Source organism: Ovis canadensis, chromosome 1 (assembly GCF_042477335.2).
Source record: "Ovis canadensis isolate MfBH-ARS-UI-01 breed Bighorn chromosome 1, ARS-UI_OviCan_v2, whole genome shotgun sequence".
NCBI lineage: Eukaryota > Metazoa > Chordata > Mammalia > Artiodactyla > Bovidae > Ovis > Ovis canadensis.
In genome coordinates, this window is record NC_091245.1 from 204,439,841 (window position 1) to 204,452,128 (window position 12,288).

Sequence of the window (12,288 nt, forward strand, 5' to 3'; positions counted from 1 at the left end):
AAGGTCTGTGCCAGACACGAGTGATTTCAGCTGAACAAGCACTTGGAGGGTCACAGAGAGCTGCTGTGCTCACAAAATGCTCTTGCTTCAGAATGGGCTTTGGGCGGCCGGTGGTGGTGCATCTGGGCGATGTGGTCAAAAGGAGCATGGAAAGTATTTTTCTTTGGTAAATAAATATTCCAGTGTTGATGCTGAATTAAATCAGAAGCTCCAAGGAGACAGGTGCCTCTCCTTTATTTAAAAAAAAAATTGTGGAGAGAAAGAGAAGGGATGATTTTGGACAGCCTTCTTCTAGTTAGAGACAAAAACAATTTAGCCCCAACAGCTGGAGAAAAGTCAAGGTTTGGGAGAAAAACATTGCACATTCTTGGGTGTCTAATCCTTTAAAAACACTGTTGCATTTAATTCCCACAATCATCCAATATGACTGAAGATATTATGCCCATTTCACAGATGAAGCACCTGAAGTTCATAAGGATGAAGGCATGTGCCCAAGGGAATATATAATCAAATGTCATTATAATGAAGTACAGGCTGTACAAAAATATTCTTACCTTGCGAAACATGAGGTAAAAATGCTGTCAACTCCCTTACATTTGCATAGGGCTGAGAGTTTGCAAAGCACACTCACATATGTTATTCTTACATCATACTCAGAAAGGCCCTAGGTGGAGGACAGTAATATCCCACTTGTAGAGAAGGGGGAACCAAGAGTCAGGGAGAAGAAGGGGTTTGATGGCTGGAACTGGGACTTGAACACAGAACTGAGTCCAGACTTTGCTCTTTTTCTATAGAGGGTGGTTCTGAAAAAGCCAGGGGGGTTGCTAAGAGAGAGAAGGGCTTTCCTGGGAGAGAGAGGACCAGGGGAAAAGCCCCCAAGGGGAATTTAGGGTGTATCATAGAAGCACAAGCTGGAATCAAGATTGCCAGGAGAAATATCAATAACCTCAGATATGCAGACGACACCACCCTTATGGCAGAAAGTGAAGAAGAACTAAAAGCCTCTTGATGAAAGTGAAAGAGGATAGTGAAAAAGCTGGCTTGAAACTCAACATTCAAAAAACTAAGATCATGGCATCCAGTCCCATCACTTCATGGCAAATAGATGGGAAAGCAATGGAAACAGTGATAGACTTTATTTTCTTGGGCTCCAAAATCACTGCAGATGGTGACTGCAGCCATGAAATTAAAGTATGCTTGCTCCTTGGAAGAGAAGCTACGACCAACCTAGACAGCGTATTAAAAAGCAGAGATATTACTTTGCCAACAAAGGTTCATCTAGTCAAAGCTATGGTTTTTCCATTAGTCATGTATGGATGTGAGAGGTGGACCTTAAAGAAAGCTGAGCACTGAAGAATTGATGATTTTGAACTGTGGTGTTGAAGACTCTTGAGAGTCCCTTGGACTGAAAGGAGATCAGACCAGTAAATCCTAAAGGAAATTAGTCCTGAATATTCTTTGGAAGGACTGATGCTGAAGTCGAGGCTCCAATACTTTAGCATCTCATGCAAAGAACTGATTCATTGGAAAAGACCCTGATGCCAGGAAAGATTGAAGGCAGGAGGAGAAGGGGATGACAGAGGACGAGATGGTTGGATGGTATCACCAACTCGATGGATGTGAGTTTGAGCAAATTCTGGGAGTTGGTGATGGATAGGGAGGCCTGGCGTGCTGCAGTCCATGAGGTCACAAAGAGTCGACACAACTGAGCGAGTGAACTGAACTGATAGAAATTCTAAGATCCATGGGGCCGAGTTACACAGGCAGGGGCACTGTGGTCGTGTGTCAGACCTGGAGCCACATGGCCAGGATTTGAACCCAGATTCTGCCATTTAGCCCCCTGTCCGTGTCTCCGTCTCCTCACCTGTAAATGAGGCGACGCTAGTGATGGGAACTGCGTCACCCTCCAAGAGAATGCTGTGAAAGCAAGCGTGGGAGAAGCACTTAGAAGCGGCCCTGAGGCATATGCGGCCACAAGGAAGCTTCGCCATTCTGTTATGGCTAGGATTGCTACTACTACTACTTCTGCCAGCAGAGTCCTGGGGATAAGGCTGGGCTGAAGACGGAGGGCTTAGGATCTCAGTGTGCAAAGTTTGAACCTTGTTTTTTCATGCAGCTCCAATAAAGTACCAAAGACTGAGTGGCTTATAAACAACCGAAATCTATTTCTCCCCATTCCGGAAGCTGGAAGTCTGAGATTGGCATGCCCATGGGGTCAGCTTCAGCTGAGAGCCCTCTTCTGGGTTGCAGACTGCTGACTTCTCATTGTGTCTTCACACGACAGAAATAGGGCAAAAGAGCTTTTGGGGGTCTCTCTTATAAAGGCACTAATCCCTTTCCTGAGTGCTCCACCCTCATGACCAATCACTTCCCAAAGGCCCTAACCTCCTAATAATATCACATTGAGGGCTAGAGTTTCCACATATGAATCTGAGGGTGTAGGAGACATTCATCCCTTTGCAGACCTGAAGGAGCAAAAGTAACTGGAGGCCCATTGTGGTTAAAACAGGATAAAATTGTTATTTTATGAAAATTAGTCTGGCAGGAGTGTGCAGACCTCCCTAACACTTCTCCCCACCTGGACTTGGACTCGCTGAGGCATTCCCTAGCAGCTTGTACCTCCTCCATCAACACACTCACCCTCAGGCACTGTAATTGCCTGACAATTGCAACTGGACCGTATTTGTCTTACTCACTGGTATATTTTGTGTCCAATACATTACCTGGCACTTCATGAGTGCTCAATAAATATACTTTCAATGAATGAATAATAAATGGATATGGGATGATAGTCTGAAGAGGAAAGAGTCTATAGAGAGACCAGCCAAGGAGCAGATGCAAGAGTCAGATACAAGATGCTGACTCGGGATGGAGGCAGAAAGAGTAAAAAGCAGTAAGAAATGCAGGAGGCATGGGGGAGAAAGGACTGATTGATAGGATTTTGTGAATGAGACTATGGGAGTTCCAGGGAAAGGAAGGGTCAATGTTGACTCCATTCCAGGGTTCCTGGTCACTGGCAATAGCCTTTTTAAAAACGGGAAAAAAGAAGGAGAAATTAGCTTGTAAGAGAAGATTTAGCAGTGACTTTGCCCTTGCTGAGCTTCACAAAATTTGCTAGTGAGGAAAATGGTATAATGGGGGCACTATGAGATTCACGGGGTCGCAAAGAGTCGGACACGACTGAGCAACTGAACTGACTGATGCTTTTGAACTGTGGTGTTGGAGAAGACTCTTGAGAGTTCCTTGGACTGCAAGGAGATCCAACTAATCCATTCTGAAGGAGATCAGCCCTGGGATTTCTTTGGAAGGAATGATGCTAAAGCTGAAACTCCAATACTTTGGCCACTTCATGTGAAGAGTTGACTCATTGGAAAAGACTCTGATGCTGGGAGGGATTGGGGGCAGGAGGAGAAGGGGACGACCGAGGATGAGATGGCTGGATGGCATCACTGACTTGATGGACATGAATTTGAGTGAACTCCGGGAGTTGGTGATGGACAGGGAGGCCTGGCGTGCTGTGATTCATGGAGTCACAAAGAGTTGGACACGACTGAGCGACTAAACTGAACTGATGGGATAAAAAGTACTGGCTGGAATTGGGGATTTGGGAAGAACAAGTTTGGTGACCTCCAGTGAGTGCTTCTTCCCTGGGAAAGGAGCAAGCACCAGGAGGCAGCTGGGACTGACAGGCAGGGTTGCTTAGACCAGAGAGGAAGCAGGTAGATGGCAATAACCCCCTTGGATGTAACAGTGTTCCCCGGCTGTCAGCTTTGCCTCAGGCAGCCCCATCCACTTCATGGAGCTGGCTTTACAGGCAACACTTGCCCCTACCCAGCCTTCCCTGGTGGCTCAGTGGCAAAGAATCTGCCTACAATGCAGGATCTGCAGGAGACATGGGTTCAATCCCTGGGTCAGGAAGATCCCCTGGAGGAGGACATGGCAACCCATTCCAGTATTCTTGCCTGGAGAATCCTACAGACAGAGGAGCCTGGCGGGCTACAGTCCTTATGATTACCAAAGGGAAATCATACGGTCACATAGAGTTGGATATGACTGAAGATACTTAGCACACACACACGCACTTGGCCCTCCCCAAACTTGGACTTTCACCCTGCCTTCTCATGATGCCCATCCTTGCTCTTCCCTTTCCTTGGGTGGTCACCCCACCTTTCCCCTGCTTCACAAAGAAAAACAAAGAATACAAGCAAGAAGAAGGCACATTCATCAGGTGTCCTAAAAGAAGGCAACTCTTAGCTCTTGGGACTGCTTGTTCTCCTCTTCCTTTCTTCCTCAATCCACACTCCACACAATACGTGCCAGTGAAAGAATGACATCCGAAAGGAAAGCCACTTTGTACCAGAAAGCCAATTTAATGGAAAGTGAATTTACTGAAAAAGAAGACCAAGCCGTTTCACGTTTGTTTCGTTTTCTTGAAACACTCTATTACAGTCATGGTTACTATGAACTCACAACTTCTGTTTACCTCATTTTTGCAAGAAAACTATAACCGCTGGGGCTCCAGAGAGTGCAAGCACAGAGCCATTTCTGCATGTTTTTCTGGTAGGTAGAAAAATCAGGGTAAAGAAAATAAAGTGGGACTTTCCTGGTAGTCCAGCAGTTAAGACTTTGCCTTCACGTGCTCGGGACTCAGGTTTGATCTCTGGTTGGGGAACTAAAATCCCACATGCCTCACAGCCCAAACACAAAAACATAAAAAACAACAGAAGCAATATTGTAACAAGTTGAATAAAGAATTTTAAAGAAAAAAAAAAAAAAGCTAATGCTTGTCCTCACTATGGTACAATGGGGGAAATTTACTTTGGAGTCAAATAATCTTTTTTTATTGAAGTATAGTTGATTTACAGTAGTGTGTTTCAAGTATATAGCAGAGTGATTCAGTTATATATTTTTTCAGATTATTTTCCATTATAGTCTATTATAAAGTATACGTTATAGTTCCCTGTGCTATACAGTAGATCCTCGTTGCTTATCTATTGTATGTATAGTTGTTTGTATCTATTAATCCCATGCTACTAATTTATCCCTCCGCTCCCTCCCTCTTTCCTTTGGTAATCATAAATTTCTTCTCTATGTCTGTGAGTCTGTTTCTGTTTTGTGCATAGATTCACTGGTATTATTCTTTGGATTCCATATATGAGTGATGTCATTTGGTACTTGTCTTTCTCTGACTTCACTTAGTATGATACTCTCTAGGTCCACCCATGTTGCTGCAAGTGATAATATTTCATTCTTTTTTTAACGACTGAGTAATATGCCATTGTGTGTGTATACACAGTATACATACATATCTATACACACACACACAATAGGTGGTGCAGTTGGTAAAGAATCCACCTGCCAATGCAGGAGATACAAGAGAAGCAGGTTCAATCCCTGGGTGGTCGGGAAGATCCCCTGGAGAAGGAAATGGCAACCCGCTCCAGTGTTTGTGCCTGGAAAATCCCATGGACAGAGGACCGTGGCAGGCTACAGTCCATAGGGTCACAAAGAGTCGGACACGACTGAGCATGCACACACATGTATGCATACATACACATATAAACACACGTATACACAGCGTACTTCTTAAGCCAGTCATCTGTTGATAAGCAGTTGGGTTGCTTCCATGTCTTGGCTATTGTAAATAGTGCTGCTGTTAACATGGGTGTGCCTGTATCTTTTTGAATTAGTGTTTTGGGGTTTTTTTTGATATATACCCAGGATCATATGGTAACTCTATGTTGAGTTTTTTAAGGAAACTGCATATTGTTCTCCATAGTGGCTGCACCAATTTACATTCCCACCAATAATGTAGAAGGGTTCCCTCTTCTCCACACCCTTTCCAGCATTTATTATTTGTAGACTTTTTGATGATGGCCATTCTGACTGGTGTGAGGTGACACCTCATTGTGGTTTTACTTTATATTTCTCTAATAATTAGCCATGTTGAACATCTTTTCATGTGCCTATTGGCCACTTGTATGTCTTCTTTGGAAAAAGTCTATTTAAGTCTTTGGCATACTTTTTGATTGGGTTGTTGGGACTTGTTTTTGTGTTTGTGTTTGTTTGTTTTCTATATTGAGTTGTATGAGCTGTTCGTATGTTTTGAATATTAACCCCTATCGTTTGCATTGTCTGCAAAGGTTTTCTCCCAATCTGTAGGTCATCTTTTCAACTTATTGATGATTTCTTTGCTGTGCAAAAGCTTTTGAGTAGGAGTCCCATTTGTTTATTTTTGCTTTTATTTTTTTGCCTTGGGAGACCCATCTAAGAAAATATTGCTAAGATTTACGTCAGGGAATGTTTTGCCTACATTCTCTTCTATGTTGTCACGTCTTATATTTTGGCCTTTAAACCATTTTGAGTTTATTTGTGTAGATGGTGTGAGGGTGTGTTCTAATTTCATTGATTAACACACGGCTATCCAGCTTTCCCAACGTCACTTGCTGAAGAGATTGTTTTTGCAGTCATTCTATATTCTTGCCTCCTTTGCTGTAGACAATTGCCCAAAGATGTGAGTTTGGAGTCATATAATCCTAGGTGTGCTCTGCAACTACTGGTCTGACTCATCACCGCTCAGAGCCAGTCCCCTCATTGATCAAGCACAGCTGACGATGACTCTTACCTCCTGAGATGACATGAGGAGGCAACACAGTCGAGTTCTTTGCACAATGTGGGTGTGCCCTAAAGAGCTACTTCTGATGGCCCTTCATGTTTCTCCCAGGAGCCTCCCAGCCTCTGCTCCCTGCAGGCCTCTAGGGGAGCCACAGAGGAGGGATGAGTTAGGGGCCCACTCCGAACGGAGCTTTTCATCTAGTGATTTCCAAGAATTTTCACGTTCTTACACATTTTTTTCAGCCTTCTGACTTGACTAAAATGTAAAGAAACCTCACGTATTTGGGTGGCCAGAGCAGCATGCCTGCTTTCCTAGGCTTATCACATTCTGTCAGCCAAAGCTGAACACCATCTTCAAACAAAATGTCTATTTCTAGCCAAACGAAGGCCCCAGAAAGACTGAACCATCTACCTCATCCATGGTGCACTTGCTTGGAAAAGATCTAAGCATGTTGGAGTCCTGGCCAGCCCAAAGCACCCCAGCCACTTTCAGAGAGAGCAGGCGGAAGTGAGGGTTCTGATTTTCATGTGAAATCCCCATTTGGCCTTGGAAACGTTAAAAATAAACTTTCACCTGCATCTGATTTTCCTCTTTGTTACTGCAACCATTGTCTGTCTGAACAAAGAGGTAGCAAGAGCCTCTTTGAGCAGTTCACAGAGTTCAAGCCAGAGCCCAGATTGGAGGGGACACAGATGTTAATGAACAAGAGGACCAAGCGAGAGCACTATTGGGAATGGAAAAACCTCCCTGGGATTGTCAGGCCCCACGCTGCTCTGCCAGCTGCCGGCCTGGCTTTCAGGAGAAAGACCCGGGAGCTGCCTGTGCCTTGCCCCTTCTACAACTTGATGGGAGAGCGAGATCTTGGTGAGTCATACATGATTTCTTCCCACTCGCTTGCATTTTGGAGGCACCCATCAGATTTGGGGGGTGGGAGTGCTGGTTAAAATAAGATACAAAATCACAAATTATGACTGTGGCATTTATCGTTTCTCTTGGAAACAGTATGTTTTTATAGAAAGAATCTGGGCTCGGGAACAGGATAAACCTGGGTTCAACTTCTTTCATTTTCAGTGTGACCTTAGGCAAATTAGTTGACTTCTCTGACCTTCATTTTACTTCTCTGTAAAATGGGTGTTTAAAATGCTGTATTGGTTAAAGCAATGCTAATGGCTGTGATACACAAACACACACACACACACAGAGTTAGAGTTCATTGGCTCTAACATTATAGAAACTGATTTCTGATGCTCATAAAGTCCACAAAAGGTTTTCCTAGTCTCTGGGCTGCTCTTCGAGAGAGAGGAGATAGGTGCCTGCATCCTTTCTTTATCTGACTTCACCGTTTTCTAAGCATGGCTTTCAAGTCACCAGCCTTGTAGATGTCCAGCCAAAGGTAGGTGGGAGACAATGTAGGACTATGGCAGTGGAAGGCTTTCTGCTGGGCCTAGAAACACACCGCATCCCTTCCACTTGCAGGCTAGCATCCATTCATCACTGCAATGAATTGCAGAGAACACTTAGAAATGAGGTCCAGCTGCGCGTGCCCAGGAAGATGAGGAAACAGGTTTGGTAAACATCTAGCTAGACTTGCCACATACACCAACTTTTCAGGGAGATAATAAGACTTAAATGAGATGATTATGAAACTGTGTGGCTCTCAACAAATGTTAATTCCTTTCTTCTTTCTCTTCCCCCACGGCCAAATTTTGCTGGAAGCAATGAGAGAAAGCTTCATTTGTAATGACATACAAACAGGAGCAGTTGCTGCCAACAAGCTCCTCCCTGATGCCCACAGTCCTTGCCTTTGACATTTTCCCCATTGACAAACCGGGGACCCCAGAGTCTTGTTCCTGCTCCTTGCTTCCTGTCTGTCCTTACAGCCTCACCAGGTACCTCTCCTTCCACAAAATAGGAAGATTTAGCTATTAAGCCCTAAAGTCAGAAAACCATCATGTTAGGAACAGTTGAAGCAATGATGCTTGGTGGCACTGTGTTTCTCCTAAATTCTATTCTTAACCCCTGTAGTTGGGTCACCCAAGCTCTCACTGCTGTGGTTTCGTGTCCTTTATTGTGTTACATCTGGCTGCTTCATAAATTTACCTGCCTGGCTCCAGGAAACATTTGGATTTGACACAGCCAGCCCTCCTGAGGGTTCCCAGGCTTCTAGGCTGGGCTTTGGCCCTTAGGCCCACCCCTCCTCTCCTGGATGCCTTCACACAGTCAGCCATCCAGACGTGATGGCTTTTGCTGTACCCTGGGTCACACCTTGAGTCTGCTTTCTCTTATTTCACACATACAGTTTGAGACAGCCTTTTCATGACATCCCCAAGTACTGCCTCGTCTTCACCCCAATATTAGTTTCAATACTCACTTGCTTGTACATCTGGGAGAAAGAGTTAGCAAGAAACACCTTATCAAAAGTTGTGGTTTCACAGTTCAGTTCAGTTCAGTCGCTCAGTCGTGTCCAACTCTTTGCGACCCCATGAATCACAGCACGCCAGGCCTCCCTGTCCATCACCAACTCCCGGAGTTCACTCAGACTCACGTCCATCGAGTCTGTGATGCCATCCAGCCATCTCATCCTGGGTCGTCCCCTTCTCCTCCTGCCCCCAATCCCTCCCAGCATCAGAGTCTTTTCCAATGAGTCAACTCTTCGCATGAGGTGGCCAAAGTACTGGAGTTTCAGCTTTAGCATCAGTCCTTCCAAAGAACACCCAGGGCTGATCTCCTTCAGAATGGACTGGTGGATCTCCTTGCAGTCCAAGGGACTCTCAAGAGTCTTCTCCAACACCACAGTTCAACAGTAAACGAGTAAATGTGGTTTCATCAGTTTTGGAGGTTGGTCTTTATACAGTGTTGTGGGTTAGCATTGACAGTATTTCTAAGAGAAAAATATGCCCCAAATTCCAAACAACTAAATTCTGAATGAATTTGATGACCCAGTTATTTCTTTTTTTTTTTTCCAGTTATTTCTTAAGTTGAGAATTGCATTGATCAAAGTCCTGATATGCAGGACAGCTCACAGACTTTGCATACATACAAACCTCAATTTAAATCCTGGCTCTGCCACCTAGCAATGTGTCACTTTGGGCAAATTACCTAAACTCTTCAAAATATGTTTCTTTGTCTGTAAAATGAGAAGATAATCTTGTTTATAGTGTTTGTGTAAAGATTTAGTGCAAGAATGTTCATACAGCTCCTATCACAGGGGCTGCTGCTGCTGTTAAGTCACTTCAGTCGTGTCCAACTCTGTGCGACCCCATAGGCAGCAGTCCACCAGGCTCCCCCATCCCTGGGATTCTCCAGGCAAGAACACCAGAGTGGGTTGCCATTTCCTTCTCCAATGCAGGAAAGCGAAAAGTGAAAGTGAAGTCGCTGAGTCGTGTCAGACTCTTCGAGACCCCATGGACTGCAGCCTACCAGGCTCCTCCATCCATGGGATTTTCCAGGCAAGAGTACTGGAGTGGGGTGCCATTGCCTTCTCCGAGTGGCTAGTACATAGTAAATAACAATTATTATAGTTGTCATAACATAAGGAAGAATTAAGATCATCTATGATATTTGTTAAACTTTAAAAGGAACTTTTTTACATAAAATTTTAATGTCTAATTAACATTTTAATTACAGAAACCTGGAAAAAAGGGAAAACTTAAAAGGAGAAAGCAGAAACCAACCAAAATCTCACTGTTCAATGAAAACCACTTTTAATGTCCTGGTGGTTTTCCTCTCAATATTTTACCATATACTTGCATACTTTACACAAAGGGAATTAAGCTAGGTATAACATTATTTTACATACAGTATTTTCTCTTTTTTTTGCCACACTGTGCAGATATGGGATCGTAATTTGCCAAAAAGGGATCAAACCTGGGACCCCCTGCATTAGAAACAGAGTCTTAACCATTGGGCCACCAGGGAAGTCCAACAGTTTTCACTTGAAACATAAAATTATTTACAAATTCTAGCTTTTAGGAATTTAAAATTTAAGGGAACTTTAAAACTATTCAGTAATTATCCATTCCTTTAATGCTGAACATTTAGCTTATTTCCATTTTTTCACTCATGAGCAACAGTTTCATATAAAAGCCTGGAAATTTAATTGTTATCTGTATTTGTGTTTATTTACCTAAAATAGTTTCCTAGAAGCATTGCCAAGTCAAAGGGTGTGCACATTTTTAGTCCTCTTGCAACCGTTAGCTCAATAACCCTTCAGGAATATTCTAACAGCTTATACTCGGGGGTGTTTTAAAGTCTATGCTCTTGCCTTCCTGCTCACTTCTGCGAGGACTCCAGGAGCTGACTCTTGCCAGGGAACAGCTGCTTTGGAGAGTGCACAGTGTTTGGCCCAGTAGACACTTCCTTTTCCTAACAGTGTCCTGAATTCCTTTCGGGGAATTGTCTCTGCCCCTTGTGCAGTTTGATGGGACATCAGAGTTGGAAGTGTCCCCTGGGCAGGAGAATGGATGCTGGTGAAGAAGCCAGTTTGGATGAGATTGCAGAAACCTTTCCCATGCTAGATGCTAGACTCATCCTGCCATCTAGTGGTGGATAAAGGGAGATGGCAGCAGGGACCAGACCGGCTGGGAGAGCGAGATGAATCTGCACTCCGGCAGGCCACGAGTGCCTGGCAGGTTAGGGCATGACCCAGAGTATCCCATAGGTACCTCAGAACTCAGAGTGCTATATGAAGAAGGTTGAGTGTTAGTCACTCAGTCATGTCCAACTCTGCAACCCCGTGGACTGTAGCCCGCCAGCCTCCTCTGTCCATGGAATTCTCCAGATAAGAATGCTGGAGTGGGTTGCCATTTCCTTCCCCAGGGCATCTTCCAGACCCAAGGATCAAACCTGGATCTCCCGCATTGCAGGCAGATTCTTTACCATCTGAGCCACCAGGGAAGCCCAAAGGGGATGAGGGCAGGAATTTTTCTCAATAATAACTATTGAGCACTGACTATCTGCCAAAGACTATCCAAAGTGCTTTTTCCACTTTTAATCTTGTAGCCAGAGTCCAGCAGCACCTGTGAGGATGGGGAAGCTGAAGCCAAATCCACACAACTAGTCAGTGGCACAGACAGGAGTCAAACCCAGCATTGTGTGACTTTATAGCCAACGTTTCTAGGAACATTTATAGAATCACAGAGAGATACCGCCCCCTGCACCCCTTCTGTTCCTGCACCTCCACCCTCACCCCCACCCACCCCATTCCTTGGACCACAGAGAGTGGTTGCATTTCCTGTGGTGCATAGCTCATTTCCACCTGCTGTGCCTCTTGTGGGTCCCCAAGTCTCTCCTCTGAGAAACTTGGAAGGGAAGCTTTTCTCTCCATAGGCTTGGAGATCGTAGCAGGAATGGGGCAGGGGTGGTGGTAGAGTTCCTCATCTACTATCCACAAATGTTAAAATGTTTTAGACCAACATTAACAGCTCTTTCCCTTTATTGATTGTGTGAGATGGAGACGCAAACAAGATCTCTAAAAGGCAGACTTGTTTCAGATCAGCCACTGTAAAGTTTGCTTCTAAATCCACAAAGCGGGACTTCCCTGGTGGTCCAGTGGCTAAAACTCCACACTCCCAATGCAGGGGACCCAGGTTCTATCATTGGTCATGGCACTAAATCCCACATGCTGCAACTAAGAGCTCGCATGTCGCAACTAAAGATCCCACATGCTGCAA